Source organism: Schistocerca cancellata, chromosome 4 (assembly GCF_023864275.1).
Source record: "Schistocerca cancellata isolate TAMUIC-IGC-003103 chromosome 4, iqSchCanc2.1, whole genome shotgun sequence".
Classification (NCBI taxonomy): domain Eukaryota; kingdom Metazoa; phylum Arthropoda; class Insecta; order Orthoptera; family Acrididae; genus Schistocerca; species Schistocerca cancellata.
In genome coordinates, this window is record NC_064629.1 from 239,584,262 (window position 1) to 239,601,338 (window position 17,077).

The 17,077-nt window shown below is 42.9% G+C and overlaps 1 protein-coding gene across 1 annotated transcript in view; it reads left to right on the forward strand.

Annotated features, from left to right (window-relative positions):
• Window positions 1-17,077, forward strand: part of LOC126184040 (diacylglycerol kinase 1-like) — a 462,137-nt gene that overhangs the window by 196,452 nt on the left and 248,608 nt on the right. The gene's annotated exons all lie outside the window — the stretch shown is intronic.

The window sequence follows — 17,077 nt, forward strand, 5'->3', positions numbered from 1 at the left end:
TTTCAAGAAGGGACGTCGAACAGATGTGCAGAAATATAGACCTATATCTCTAACGTCGATCAGTTGTAGAATTTTGGAACACGTATTATGTTCGACTATAATGACTTTTCTGGAGACTAGAAATCTACTCTGTAGCAATCAGCGTGGATTTCGAAAAAGACGATCGTGTGAAACCCAGCTCGCGCTATTCGTCCACGAGACTCAGAGGGCCATAGACACGCGTTCCCAGGTAGATGCCGTGTTTCTTGACTTCCGCAAGGCGTTCGATACAGTTCCCCACAGTCGTTTAATGAACAAAGTAAGAGCATATGAACTATCAGACCAATTGTGTGAATGGATTGAAGAGTTCCTAGATAACAGAACGCAGCATCTCAGTCTCAATGGAGAGAAGTCTTCCGAAGTAAGAGTGATTCCAGGTGTGCCGCAGTGGAGTGTCGTAGGACAGTTGCTGTTCACAATATACATAAATGACCTTGCGGATAACATCGGAAGTTCACGGAGGCTTTTTGCGGATGATGCTGTTGTATATCGAGAGGTTGCAACAATGGAAAATTGGACTGAAATGCGGGAGGATCTGCAGCGAATTGACGCATGGTGCAGGGAATGGCAATTGAATCTCAATGTACACAAGTGTCTAAATGGAATGATCATATAAATGGAATGATCATATAAAGTTTATAAAGTTGATCGTCGGTAAAGCAGACGCCAGACTGAGATTCATTGGAAGAATCCTAAGGAAATGCAATCCGAAAACGAAGGAAGTAGGTTACAGTACACTTGTTCGCCCGCTGCTTGAATACTGCTCACCAGTGTGGGATCTATACCAGATAGGGTTGATAGAAGAGATATAGAAGCGCACTTCGTTACAGGATCATTTAGTAATCGCGAAAGCGTTACGGAGATGACAGATAAACTCCAGTGGAAGGCTCTGCAGGAGAGACGCTCAGTAGCTCGGTACGGGCTTTTGTTGAAATTTCGAGAACATACCTTCACCGACGAGTCAAGCAGTATATTGCTCCCACCTAAGTATATCTCGCGAAGAGACCATGAGGATAAAATCAGAGAGATTAGAGCCCACACAGAGGCATACCGACAATCCTTCTTTCCATGAACAATACGAGACTGGAATAGAAGGGAGAACCGATAGAGGTACTCAAGGTACCCTCCACCACACACCGTCAGGTGGCTTCCGGAGTATGGATGTAAATGTAGATGTAGATGTCTTCACGAGTTGTTTACAGAGGACCTGCATCTTGACCTGCCCGGTCCCCGGATTTGCCGACTGCAGACGTTTATCTGTGGGGAAAATTGAAAGACGCTGTGTACGGGCACATACCAATTACACTTGGCGATATGCAACGGCGTATTACTGCAAATTTCTCCGGTATCTCCGCTGAAATGCTAGCATGTGTGCCGCAGTCATTCCATACCAGACTGGAAGCGTGTATTGCCGCTGCCGGTGGTCATTTTGAACACAACTTGTGATGGTCATTTGTCTCGTTACTTGTCAGAATACACATAACTAGTGAATGCACTTAGGTTGTTCTCTAGTGTGTGCTATCACAGGTACTGTAGAAGTGTCGGTATGGGGATTTTTCAAACTACGATACCTCGTAAACAACTCGCAATATAATCTTCCAACATACACCAGTGACTCTAATTTTTAACATTTTAGTTCGTTACTGTCAACAGGCATTATTCCGTTGAAAAGGAGTATGTTTGCACAAAAAATACACTTTTTAAGTATTATTACAATGTCTTTATCGGCTAACGATACCAGCCCCTGACTACCAGTGCATTCTGTACAAACCGCACATCAACAGCACTTTCCATTTCCGCAATATCTCCGGTGCAAGTTTTAGGTGAGTCATTCTGTATGAAAGAAGAACTGAGCAGGGTCAGAGGAGGACAGCGGCTGTTTCACCGTTTTGTCCTAACACAAGCTCAAAAGTGTGTGCATACACTAATCTAGAAGCCCGAGCGGTTCTAGGCGCTACAGTCTGGAACCGCGCGACCGCTACGGTCGCAGGTTCGAATCCTGCCTCGGGCATGGACGTGGGTGATGGTTAGTTAGGTTTAAGTAGTTCTAAGTTCTAGGGGACTGATGACCTCAGAAGTTAAGTCCCATAGTGTTCAGAACCATTTGAACCAATCTAGAAGTATTTCACATAATTATCGATGTGAGGAGATTAGCATTAGTCATAATTAATTTTAATTATAATTGATCGTCAGTATACTTTACAGAGACTGCCTGTAGCCTGCACTCTGCATGTTGGTGTAAGGTCTGACACGTTCCCCGCTTTACGAAGTGTCAATTAATAGCACCCGCAGTTTTATTTATTTTTAACACGCGCTTGGGACTGCTTCGCTCGTCGTTAACGCTCAGATATGTGCACATCAGCGGAATCTGTCTTTCTTTCGCGTCGTTCTCTGGGGAAGTCAACAACTCGACTTTTATTGCCCTGAGGGTAGTAAAAGCGCAGACCAATAAAACACAAAGTTTGTCTAGAGTGGTACTGGAGCGCCGTTACGAGGTTTCGGTTTCGATTGTCAAGCCCTTTCATTCTTTAGTCAGCCTTATACAGATGAGTGAGCAGCGAAATTACAGCTGCTCTTCATTCCGCACCCTTCATGACGCGAGAGTAGCTGACAACGGAACTTGGCAACTTGGCAACTTCACGAATCCATCGTCCCAGTGCATAATTATAAAAAGCAACAAAAACTTTTATTGTAAAGTGTAAACAGAAGCTGACAAAAATAAGTCTAAAACCTGAAGATTTTTTTTTCAGATACTTCCTCTTGCTTGTAGAACCACCGACTCAAGTAACACTAGTTTGTATGTCTCCGTAAGGAATGGAAATAGTTAACCGAAAGTTGCACTTACATCTTCTATTCTACTTTTACAGCGAAGAGTGGAAACGACCTATACCGCTCTAGATTACCGTTCATAATTATATAAACCAAATTAGTTATAATCAATGAATCATATTCAATCAAAACTTTACTTTAAAAAACTTCTGTGAAAATGGAATTCGGTTACCATCATCACATAATCGACTTGCTGTACGATTGTTTATTGATGTTGACTAACGTAAAATGAAACGCCGAAACGTATTACGATATACAAATGTTGTACAACAGAATCAGTATTCAGAACGTTCAAATGTTTTGCGTCAGTTCCTCTTGCTTTACTCCAGAATGGTAAAATACAATGCAGGGGAAACAAATGGCGTTCTGAAACTCGTGGTCAATGAGGAACGATCTCGCCATTTGTCACTCTCTGTCGTTGGGCCACCAAGGCCTGTCAGTATAGCAACTGAAAGAGACACAATGTTAATACGCGGGTTTACGCGAAAGAGCAGTGGACACAAAAGAGACCGTCTCGTATTGACATCCATGACTTTATTCGTGAAAAAGGTTAACAGGGCAAAAGTAATATGATAAAGTTTGAAACTAGATTTCATTCAAAATCAGCTGCTTTTGTAAGCTACCTGATGAGGAAGGCGCGAGAATTTCCTGGCTGTTGACGTAAGCGTCATGTGGCATCAAAATGAGTGTAGGAAAGTTAGCGGCATTATATTGGCCATGTTGGATACAGCGTGAGTATATAATACATCGTGTTGGTCAAACGCGCTGATCTCTTCGAATTTGCTTCACGGATATCCTGTTTGGATAAGTTCTTCAAAATGGTTCAAATGGCTCTGAGCACTATGGGACTTACCATCTATGGTCATCAGTCCCCTAGAACTTAGAACTACATAAACCTAACTAACCTAAGGACATCACACATCCATGCCCGAGGCAGGATTCGAACCTGCGACAGTAGGAGTCGCGCGGCTCCGGACTGAGCGCCTAGAACCGCTAGACCACCGCGGCCGGCGATCAGTTCTTCCCTGACCTTCACACCACCGGATTCATCGAACCCTAATTTCTTGCTGTGGTGAACCATGAGATCTCTCATTTATCGCTGTCCTGCGGATTTTGAAATATATCTCGTAGCAAGAATCGTCTGAGCAGCTGCTACAATCCGGCAGTCAATGCCCAGTCGGCGGCAGGCACACGTGACGTCTGATAGTACAAACGGCGGACATCTGTTTTAACATTAGAGCTGTATTCATATCATACACCATGTGTTCTCGTTATGTCCAATAAATATTCCAAATGAATGACTGTCTTGTTTCCTTTCCGATATTCGATCTGTCACCACTTACCCTTGACGTTTGCGTCAATGAGTTGCTATGCAAGTCTCAATTCTTATGGTGTGCTCCAATTCCCCTAGAAGTTTGTCGCAACATTTCTCGGCTCCCCTGTATTTCGTTTTCAAAACACACTATAACCAGTAAAGAAAGTAATTCGGATAAAAAGTTTGTTTGATCAGAGAAAATAAGGTAAAATTAAGGACTGCAGTCCACCTGGGCTACACATTTTAGTGAGTAAGTAAATGAGATTAATTAAACCCTAAATTTCAATAATTAAGTAAAACTTTTCATTGACTGTCCCACGATAAAACTATTGAATCATCTTTTCACTATAATATTCATTGTGCACTTTACTGTGAGACGTTAATTACCCAAAAAATCACTGGTTTGTAATAACGGCTACAAAAAAATCCAGATGGTTATAACTAAAGGATTATCTAAAGTAATCATGGGAGTTATCTAAAGAGCTTCTTTACATACTCGTAGAACTGCCATAACCACAAATACACAGATGAACATATACACTGAAGTGACAGAAGGTACTCCTATTATCGCATCGGACCTCCTTTTGCCTGGCGTAGTTCAAAATAATTGAAATGGCTCTGAGCAGTATTGGACTTAACATCTGAGGTCATCAGTCCCCTAGAACTTAGAACTGCTTAAACCTAACCAAACTAAGGACATCACACACATCCATGCCGGAGGCAGGATTCGAACCTGCGACCGTAGCCTGGCGTAGTGCACCAAATCGACGCGTCATGGACTGAACAAGTCGTTGGAGGTCCCCTGCAGAAATATTGAACCATGCTGGCTCTATAGCCATCCATAATTTCGAAAGCGCTGCCGGTGCAGGATTTTGTGGATGAACTGATCTCTCCATTACATCCCATAAATGTTCGATGGGATTTATGTCGAGCGATCTTGGTGGCCAAATCATTCGCTCCAACTGTCGAGAATGTTCTTCAAACCAATCGCGAACAATTGTGGCCTGGTAACACGTTTGGAATCATAAAGACCACGAATGGCTGCATATGCTCTCCACGTGAACTAACATAACCATATCCAATACACGATCGGTTTAGCTGGACCAGAAGACCCAGTCAATTTCATTTAAACACATCCCAAACCTTCACGGAGCCACCACCAGCTTGCACACTGCCTTGTTGGGTCCATGGCTTCATGGGATCTGCGCCACACTCGGACCCTGCCATCAGCTCTTATCAACTGAAATTGTTACTCATTTGATCCGGCTACGGTTTTCCAGTCGTCTAGGGTCCATCCGATATCGTCACCAGCCCAGGAGAGGTGCTGCAGGAGATGTAGTGCTGTTAGCAAAGGCATTCACGTCGGTCGTCTGCTCCATAGCCCATTAACGTCAAATTTGGCTGCGCTGTCCTAACGGATACGCTTGTCGGACGTCCGACAATGTATTCTGCGTTTCTTTCACTCAGTGTTACTTGTCAGTTAGCACTGACAACTCTACGCAATGGCCGCTGCTTTCTGTCGTTAAGTGAAGGCTATCAGCCACTGCGTTGTCCGTGGTGAGAGGTAATACTTGAAATTTGTTATTCTCGGCACACTATTGAGACTATAGATCTCGGAATATTGAATTCCCTAACGATTTCAGAAACCGAATGTTCCATCCGTCTATCTCCAATTACCACTCTGCGTTCAGAGTCTGTTCATTCCCATCGTGAGGTCATAATCACATTGGAAACCTTGTCACATGAGGACAAATGACAACTCTGCCAATGCAATGCACTTTTATACCTTGTGGACGCGATAATACTGCCATATATATATATATATATATATATCTGTGCATTTAGCTGTACCATAACTTTTTACACTTCAGTGCACTTGCCACACCTCGCAAACACGATAGCTGCTTTCTGACACTGTCATATCTCCTCGTCGACTTACCTCACTGCACTGAATACATACAATCGACTGACACGTACACACCACTTACGTCAGCGGTGGAGAATCACATGATCTGCAGTCATTTATAATGAAAGTTTTTTTTTAAATAATACTGACAGAATCAATTTTTTTACTTAAATTAGATCTCTCACAGTCTTTGTTTGGAAAGTATGACAGTTATCGTTATAGCAGGGAGTCCCTGTTCTGCGCTCAAAGACAGCACACCGTGCCTGATACACGCGGCGCTCGGGGACCACAGCACAGCTACGACACCTGAGGATGGGCTAATAACAGTCCGAAACCGGTCGTGTGAAAATAAAGTAATTTACAACTGAAGCGCTATTTTCAACCTCTGCTATAACAATAACTGTCATACTTTCCTAACAAAGACTGTCAGAGATCTAATTTAAGAAAGAAAGAGTCCTGAGCTGAATCCTAAAGAACACCTTTGGGATGTTTTGGAACGCCGACATCGTGCCAGGTCTCACCGACACACATCGATACCTCTCCTCAGTGCAGCAGTCCGTGAAGAATTGGCTGCCATTCCCCAAGAAACATTCCAGCAGCTAATTGAACGTATGCCTGCGAGATCGAGATTGAAGGTTGTCATAAAGGCTAAGGATGGGCCAACACCATACTGAATTCCAACATTACCGATGGAAGGCGCCACGAACTTGTAAGTCATTTTCAGCCAGGTGTCCGGATACTTTTGATAACGTAGTGTATCTGGTTTTTTTTTTCATACTCCGCAAGTCACCTGACGGTGTGTGGCGGAGGGTACCTTGAGTACCTCTATCGGTTCTCCCTTCTATTCCAGTCTCGTATTGTTCGTGGAAAGAAGGACTGTCGGTATGCCCCTGTGTGGTCTCTTCGCGAGATATACGTAGGAGGGAGCAATATACTGCTTGACTCTTCGGTGAAGGTATGTTCTCGAAACTTTAACAAAAGCCCGTACCGAGCTACTGAGTGTCTCTCCTGCAGAGTCTTCCGCTGGAGTTTACCTATTATCTCCGATTTCGATTTCTAGTCTCCAGAAAAGTCATTATACTCGAACACAATACGTGTTCCAAAATTCTACAACTGATCGACGTTAGAGGTATAGGTCTATAGTTCTGCACATCTGTTCGACGTCCCTTCTTGAAAACTGGGATGACCTGCGCCCTTTTCCAATCCTTTGGAACGCTACGCTCTTCTAGAGACCTACGGTAAATGCAGCGTAGGATGGCCGGCCGCGGTGGCCGACCGTGGTGGCCGTGCGGTTCTAGGCGCTGCAGTCCGGAACCGCGGGACAGCTACAGTCGCAGGTTCGAATCCTGCCTCGGGCATGGATGTGTGTGCTGTCCTTAGGTTAGTTAGGTTTAAGTGGTTCTAAGTTCTAGGGGACTGATGACCTAAGATGTTAAGTCCCATAGTGCTCAGAGCCATTTGAACCACTTGTGAAAGGATGCTGGAGAATAAAGCCTGACAGGTTATAGCCTCCTCACGTGAACAGCAATACTGAATGGAAAGGTAAACAGTGACTCCCACCCGAGAAGCCAGTAGTACCGACAAAGGATAAAAAATTATATGAACTGGGGTAATTTTTTACTCCGCCTTGCTATGCCAGGGTTAAGAAGGGGTAAACGGTCTCTAAGTGTGAATTGAAGTTTGTGTTAGGGAGAGCGTTGGACTAGAGTAGTGGGTGCACCCGCGGTAGCCATAATAGCTCTGAGCACCATGGGACTTAACATCTAAGGTCATCAGTCCCCTAGAGCTTAGAACTACTTAAACCTAACTAACCTAAGGACATCACTCATATCCATGCCCAAGGCAGGATTCGAACCTGCGACCGTAGCGGTTGCGCGGTTCCAGACTGAAGCGTCTAGAACCGCTCGGCCACACCGGTCAGTGGTAGCCATAATGCTACAGTGTTGTAGTGGTTAGCATATCTGCCTAGATAGCAGGAGACCTAGGTTCAAGTCATGGGCGCGGCACAAATTTTAATTCATTGCTGCAGCTTCTATACTTATCAAAGAATTCCCGTTGGATTTGAAGCCTATTGTTGTTGACAGGACGTGACACTCGCGTCGATTAGTATCTTACTACGACCACCGTTCTTACGTTGCATTACATGGCTGCCAGAGGTGCACCATTCCTTGTAGACGGTATAGTCCGCCTCGATTCGCCATCATATCGGCCATATTGTTTCACGGTGTGTACATGGGGACGTCCAAACACGATAGCTGCTTTCTGACATTGTCACATCTCCTCGTCGCCCTACCTCACTGCACTGAATCCATACAATCGACTGACACGTACACACCACTTACGTCAGCGATGGAGAATCACATGATCCGCTGGTACCAGTTCTACACCGTCTGCAAAGCTCCAAAGCGACCTGTGTAGTCTTTCAAAGGGAACTAATATTTTATCTGGTGAGCTTATAATGGCTGAAACTGACTTGGAATTTACCAGTTTCGTATTTCGAATACGAATCGTGCTTTATATGATTCTAAATTGTGTTGTGCATTTTACAAGCTAACCTGATTGGAGTGGCGTGTTATCGTTTCCACGCGCCAACAGTTCCTAGAGCGCTGAGCGAGTTTATTTCCTCTCGGTACGGGATAGAGCCAACATTTCTATTTGTAGGTTGACGGTCTAAAGAAGCAAATATCGGTTTTTCCTGCTTACGAAGCTGTCGGTTTATAAACGATATTAATTTGTGATTGCTTTTCCGAGAGAACTGTCACAGAAGCGGACTGAAAGGCGAATGTCAAAATTCTAAATAAACGCGAGGTTTTTTTCCCGCCCGTCAAAGGAAGAAACGACGCAGTAAAAATGAAATTAATCGGGTATTGTTTTACGACAGACTTGTCACAGCGCCTGTGAGTTAGGTGTTCAAAATCAGACTGAATGTACTGCGTTTTCTCTTTGCGTATAAACAAAGAACGACTGTCTGCGCAATTCATTTCCAAGAGGCAATCGATAAAACAACGTTTCAGGGGAGGACACAATAGTATCAAGCAGTAACAGACTTAAAAATACTTTCGGCCATTGCAACATTTTCATAAAGCAGACATCGAAGAACATAAGATGTGTTCTCGTACCAGCCTATTACAGATCAAGTTCTGTATGAACCTCAGCTACAGACTGTTAGAAGAAATATGAAACAGAGAAAACTTCCGAACCATGAGAGTAAACAGTAACTTCGGAATAGGGTCATCTGTAATTTAGTTGTATGCGAAATGTATTTAGTACGACAGAGAATGAAGGAATGCAAAACAATGTAAATTTTTCTATCTGACTATTTTATAAGTACATCAGTTTTAGGTTTACATTAATTGTGGGTCCTAGTTGAATTATTTCCGCCTTCAGAGCTAGTTCAGCCCCAGCTGATATCGCACAGGTTGCCCCCAATCATTTGCTGACAGATTGGTCCAAATTCAGTCTACACTGGCTATGCAGTTCATAATCTCGCGTGATTTCACTAAAAATACCCAATTTCTGTGGATTATTGGTCAGCACACTTATGTCACCTGCATAAACATGGGTCACAATCTTTAATCGTCTGTAAATTAGCCCCAACCAACTCACGTGTATCCTACGAAGAAGAGACTCAGCGGCAGTGGGGTATAATTTTCCAGAGAACGGGCATCGCCGTCTCAAAGCTCTTGTTTTATCTGTGAAGTTAAAGTTTGGTTAAACGTTATTTTAGTACAATTGCCACTTATGCCATTTTCCGGTCTATGTACAAAGTTATTATCGAAACCACCACAGTCATTGTCTCTGTCGCATACTGTTCTATTGTATCATAGGCACTTACGAAGTCTGGAAACGTTAAATGTAATGCCAAATATGACTACCACTTTAAATAGACTAGATCAATGTATGCTGGCAGGATGTTTGTCATTGCACAGTTCTGATGTTCTCTTAAGATACGCCCCGTGATTTCTTTTAATGGGGTAATTAAAAGTCTTGTATAAAACTTGAAATCCACTAATAATCAAGTTATTGGACGATATTCCGCTCCTGACTTTGAGTTTGAATTCCTCGGTGAAACAAGGTTCTGCCCTCCGTATAATTGTTCGGGAGACTTGCCCAGTTACTACTTAATTAAAAATTTCTCTTAGTTTGTCTCCTATTGCGGCCCAATATGTGTCGTATATTCCCACAGATGTGCTACTCTTAGCTGGTGCTTCATGATTTGGTTTATAAGGTTTTTCACTGCATATCTGGTGAAATGATCTTTTAGTTTTTGGTCCCGATGTGCGATAAGGTATTCAGTTCTCCCGCTCTCTTAATTCAACTGATTACTTTCTCTGCGAAGCAGATCGTGGTGCTGTATAATTTTTGGAGGTGCTTCAGTACGTAGAGTCCGATCTCTAAATGTGTCATATGCAGACCCTTTGTGATCATGTCTATAAACCTCTCTTTTGCTTGCAACGAGCGAAGTTATCACACCGGATCTCATTCGGGAGTGCAGTGGTTCAAACCTGCGTTCAGCCATCCTGATTTCGGTTTTCCATGAGTTCCCTTAATCGCTTCAGACAAATTCCTGGATGGTTTCTTTGAAAGGGCACGGCCGATTTCCTTCCCCATCGTTCTCTAGTCCTAGCCTGTGCTCCATCTCCAATGATCTTGTTGTCGACAGGACGTTAAACAGTTATCTCCTCTTCCTCTTTTTTGCTTGCCAAGATTGTAAAATGAAATGCGAAATTGGTATTGGCTTCTGAAGTTGTTGCTGTGCTGTCTCGGATTTTACACTCCCTTTCACTCCATCTATTAATTCTAAATTTTGTCTTTCAGTATTAGATAATTTTTGCTATTGGGCCAGCAGTTTAACTGATGATGCTCGAAGTACAGAGGATTAAAAAATGCAGATCGGCAATAGTAACTAAAACATCTGTAAAAACATAGACTTCTTAACAACGAATGTAAATTAAAGCGGTGCCAAATCTTTTCGAGGGTATTGTACGGAGTGTAGCCTTGTACGAAAGTGGATCTTTGACGATAAACAGTTCAGAGAAGAGGAGACTACAGTATCTTCAAATATTCACTGCCGATTTTTCATCATGACAACACAACTCTCTATGACAAGTATTTCATGCCTGATTACTGTCCTCATCATACACATTCATTTTATGTACTCTCCAAAGTCCATTAATACTTACCCCTCCTCTAAATATAATTTAAATTTTCACTAGCTAACTTTAGCACAACAACACCTCCTAATCCCTCTACTCTGCTCTAGATAGCGAAGAAGATTAAAGAGGGTAGAAATAGTTCACAATCGAAGAAGAGGAAGACTGACAATAAGAAAGGAAAATTAAATATTTTCTACTAATGACAGATCAAAACATTTTTTTTTCAAATCACCTCCTTTCTTTTGACAGTAATCAGATTACTCAGCAACTGCCCAAATTCACTGTCGTCTTCATCCTCTTCTAAATTCTCACTAACTGCCTGACCACGTTCTGGCCATTGCCTGGTTGTACTTCTCCGATTACCGCACGTAAGTATTTTTCAGCTGCCTCCAATGTTTCATTCACACTTTTGTCATCTAGCACCTTCAGTCCTTCACTATCAGTGTCCTCTCCTTCTTCCATGCAAGATTCGTCATCACTTTCACTGTACACGTTATCCTGCGTGAGATGTTTCGTTATTTTCCTTTAAACTATCTACCAGATTGTCTGTACTGCAGTGTTTACTTCGTTCTTTCCTATAAAAAAACTCTTCCAAACCACCGTCAAACATGAATATTCTAACCTCAAAAATCCCATTAGCCTCAGTTGTACCATTCCTATCATTATTTTGAACTTCCGATACTCTTTGTTATAGTATAAAAAGGGCATAGCTAGCAAAATCAAATTACTGTTACCAGTTCTGCAAATCTAGCCACTTCACAGACGGTATCAGTAATCTGAGATTCTATTTCGTTTCCCACTCGTAACTCCACCTCTTGTCTATTCTGAAAATTATCGTCACGGACTGGAGAACGCGATCTATACACTGGTCCTTGCCCTCTGTCAATTGGTCTGATTGCTGTAGCATGACGCCAGATCTTTGCACGTCTTCCATTATTGTTTCAGAAAACATCCATTCTTTAAACTTACATTTTGGTGGTTTTACACATTTCCATGGGGCCTAAAATTTGGTTACTCCTCGTCCTATAATTACTTTTCAACTATCTCCAAGTAAATAATAAACTTATTTACATTATCACTAGCAGCAGCAATTATTTTGTTACGCCAATTAATGGCCAGCTTTCTATCCAAACCCACGACAATCTGGTCAGGCTCGATTTTATTTGTTAAATATGACAAACTACTAACCCACTTCAGGGAAAACTTCTTTACACTTTCTTGTCTAGGATTAAACTTCTCACCGGTCCAGAAACTATTTTTCATTCCCATTTCTTTCTGTTTGCCCCAATATTCTTTAAAAATGCTTTGTTAAACTGTCACAACGTTTAATATTTCTCAGTAGCAGTCACACCCCATGTTCTAGGTTCTCCTAAGAATTTCGACGTAATAAAATCTATCTCTGTTAATTGGCTTTTGAGATTTTCTGAGTATTGCCTACATTTCTTCTCAACTTGGCAAAGACTTTCATCAACTTAGTTTCAAACAAATACAGATCTTGGTCTCACATTTTCTTTGGATCAGCAGCGTGGTTTTTCAGTTTCACATTAATTTCAGATTTAAATTTCTTAAGCTCACCAGCCAATTATTAATACTACTAGGCTTCTGCTCAATTTTCTTATCATGATTAACAGTATGTTCATCACTTTTCTTGTTTAGGTTACCAGTGTGCTGCTTTACCTTACTAACATTTCGTTTATTTAATTACAATCTTTTTCTTAGTACCCGTCAATGCAGCAAACACTTCCGGCATTCTTTCTATCCTGCTTCCTTCAGACTTATTCCCTATTTTCCATTGTCGATAGGCGCCAGATCAAATTTGGTACCTACTTCCACATTTTCCTATTCCTTTACGTTAAATGGAGTAACACTAAACAAATGAGTATAATTAAAATCGTTCACCTGATTGCTGTCAAAATTTGAACTATGTCCCATAGTTTCATCTGTTGAAGCATTTTGTTCCAGTTTTATCCCTATAATTGGAGATAACTGAGGTACATCATTATTTACTAAGCCACCTGCTTGTCTTTGTTCAGGAGTGCTTGTTTCACTGGTAATCGTACTGAACTGAACCTCAGCCCCTTATCTCACAATTACAGAACTGTCACTCTCTTCCATCCTTTTAAGTCTTTTAAATACAAGCACTAAACAGACAAAATAAATCTTCTGCTGTCTGCTGTGGTCGCTGCGTGCCTTCTCTGTAGGTCTGCACTCGTCCTTCAGTTATACCAGTTTCAGGGCCCCTGTCCGTTCTGTACGATGCCAGCGCTGATCTGCCGTGCCGGCTGTTAACTGCATCTGTCGCTAACTTGTTCAATTCTGCGCTACGCCCCCCGTCGTCTGGATGATGTTTGACATCCCTTTCCTGTCGTAAAGTCCCAGTCCTCTTGGCATCCCTGTTCTTTTTCACTCTCTCGTGCGCTGTCTCATGCTATCTTTCGTTCACTGTGTTACACTGTCCTCTATCAGAATTATTCTCAAACCTGGTTTCTACCTACCACAGCTTCTTACTTCGTGACGCTATTTCACCATGTGGGACGGCGCGGTTAATTGTTCTGGTTATCGACAAATGTTCTCCTTGTGGTTATTTCTTCTTCTGCCGTCCAATCCCCACGTCTGCTGTGTTGGAAAACGAATGTTTCTCTCCTGGAGAAGCTGTAGTAGAACCACAAGCACGACACGTATCTACATCTTGCAATAAAAATTTTAGTTTCATAACTCCTGAGCCAGTCAGTGAAAGTACTGTTTTCGAAAAAAAATATACTCACTCTTTTGCTACAAAATAACCTCCAAGTCCTTGCTAATCAGAAGTTACAGTTTCGTCAGTCACTTCCCTTCACAGTCACTTTTATTTTAACCAGCTTATGGTATCTAACCGAATCTGTTACCGGAAAGATTACAAAACGAATTGTCTATGACAGAATGATCGCTCAAATGCACAACAACTGGATCCTTCTGAACATTCAGTTCTCGGTCCCGACTTGCACAATACGCCACATGTATTTTTGTTAATTCAAAATTCATAGTTCACAGAGAACAACCGAAATTTCGCGTGTTCGACATCATCACTCCCGCAATCTCTTTGCAGCCTACCGTGTTCAAATTTAATTGTTAGTTATATAGGATGAAGGCTGCCCTCTGATCGCACTTAGACTCCACAAAGCGATTCTTCTAGGAAACCAAATATGCGTAAACGTACTCTCTTCTCATTGGCTGAGATACTGGTAGCTAATGATATGTCAGTGTAAACCCGTTCTCTGCCGCGCCTTTTTCATTGGACCAGCTATTTATAAAACGGGCAAATTTAAAAAAATCCACAAATATCGAAATAACTCCATCTTTAAGCACACTACTGGCCATTAAAATTGCTACACCAAGAAGAAATGCAGATGATAAACGGGTATTCGATGGACAAATATATTATACTAGAACAGATATGGGATTATATTTTCACGGAATTTGGGTGCATAGATCCTGAGAAATCAGTACCCAGAACAACCACCTCTGGCCGTAATAACGGCCTTGATACACCTGGGCATTGAGTCAAACAGAGCTTGGATGGCGTGTACAGGTACAGCTGCCCATGCAGCTTCAACACGATACCACAGTTCACCAACAGTAGTGACTGGCGTATTGTGACGAGCCACTTGCTCGGCCACCATTGACAAGACGTCTTCAATTGGTGAGAAATCTGGAGAATGTGCTGTCGAGGGCAAACAGTCGAACATTTTCTGTATCCAGAAAGGCCCGTACAGGACCTGCAACATGCGGTCGTGCATTATCCTGCTGAAATGTAGGGTTTCGCAGGGATCGAATGAAGGTTGGTTGGTTGGGTTGTTTCGTGGAAGAGACCAAACTGCGAGGTCATCGGTTACATTGGATCAGGGAAGGATGGGAAAGGAAGTCGGCCGTGCCTTTTCAAAGGAACCATCCAGGCATTTGCCTGGAGCGATTTAGGGAAATCACAGAAAACCTAAATCAGGATCCTCCCGAATGCGATCGAATGAAGGGTAGAGCCACGGGTCATAACACATCTGAAATGTAACGTCCACTGTTCAAAGTGCCGTCAATGCGAACAAGAGGTGACCGAGACGTGTAACCAATGGCACCCCATACCATCACACCCGGTGATACGCCAGTTTGGCGATGACGAATACACGCTTCCAATGTTCGTTCACCACGATGTCGCCAAACACGGATGCGACCATCATGATGCTATAAACAGAACCTGGATTCTTCCGAAAAAATAACGTTTTGCCATTCGCGCACCCAGGTTCGTCGTTGAGTACACCATCGCAGGCGCTCCTGTCTGTGATGCAGCGCCAAGGGTAACCGCAACCATGGTCTCCGTGCTGATAGTCCATGCTGCTGCAAACGTCGTCGAACTGTTCGTGCAGATGGTTGTTGTCTTGCAAGGGTCCCCATCTGTTGACTCAGGGAAGACGTGGCTGCACGATCCGTTACAGCCATGCGGATAAGATGCCTGGCATCTCGACTGCTAGTGATACGAGGCCGTTGGGATCCAGCACGGCGTTCCGTATTACCCTCCTGAACCCAACGATTCCATATTCTGCTAACAGTCATTGGATCTCGACCAACGCGAGCAGCAATGTCGCGATACGATAAACCGCAATCGCGATAGGCTACAATCCGACTTTTATCAATGTCGGAAACGTGATGGTACGCATTTCTCCTCCTTACACGAGGCATCACAACAACGTTTCACCAGGCAACGCCGGTCAACTGCTGTTTGAGTATGAGAAATCTGTTGGAAACTTTCCGCACGTCAGCACGTTGTAGGTGTCGCCACTGGCACCAACCTTGTGTGAATGCTCTGAAAAGCTAATCATTTGCATATCACAGCATCTTTTTCCTGTCGGTTAAATTTCGCGTCTGTAGCACGTCATCTTCGTGGTTTATCAATTTTAATGGCCACTAGTGTAAATGTGTTACTATAATACAGCGAGGTGACAAAAGGCGGGGGATAGTGATATGAACATATACAGATGGGGGTAGTATCGTGTACACAAGCTGACATTTGTGCTCAGATGATTAATGTGAAAAGATTTCCGACGTCACTATGGCCGCACGACGGGAATTAAGACATTGAACGCGGAATGGTAGATTCAGCTAGAAGCATGGGACATTCCGTTTCGGAAATCGTCTGCGAATTCAACATTCCGAGATCCAGAGTGACTAGAGTGTGCCGAGAATAACAAATTTCAGTCACTACCTCTCACTACGGACAACGCAGCACCCGGGGGCCTTCACCTAACGACCGAGAGCAGCGCCGTTTACATAGAGATGTCAGTGCGAACATACAAGCACCACTGCGTTATACAACTACAGAAATCAACCTGGGAAGTACGACGAACTTATCCGTTGGCACTCTGCGGCAAAGTTTGGCTTTAATGGCCTGTGGCAGCACACAATTGACGTGAGTGCCTTTGCTGATAGCACGACATCGCCTGCAGCGCCTCTCCTAGCCTCGTAACCGTATGTTGGACACCAGTGTTCCGTCTTAATTTATTTGCTAATGCAGTAAGAGTGCGTGCAGTTTTGGAGCTAACTTTAACTAACTCATTGTTTACCTCTAAGAAAATTCACCAATTTGCAAATCGTTTTTCCTGTCTTATTTTTAACTCTCTTCCAAACACACCTTACCTTGTTGCTGTAGGAACTTATTTTTTCAGTCAAAATTTGTAACTTAGATGCTCTGAGAACTTCGCTTAGAATTGAAGTTTGTAATGTGATTGACCCTGTCATCACCTGCGTCCGTTGATGATACGCAGATTTCTGTTGTTTTTACATGGTACTCGATGTCCATTTCTCATC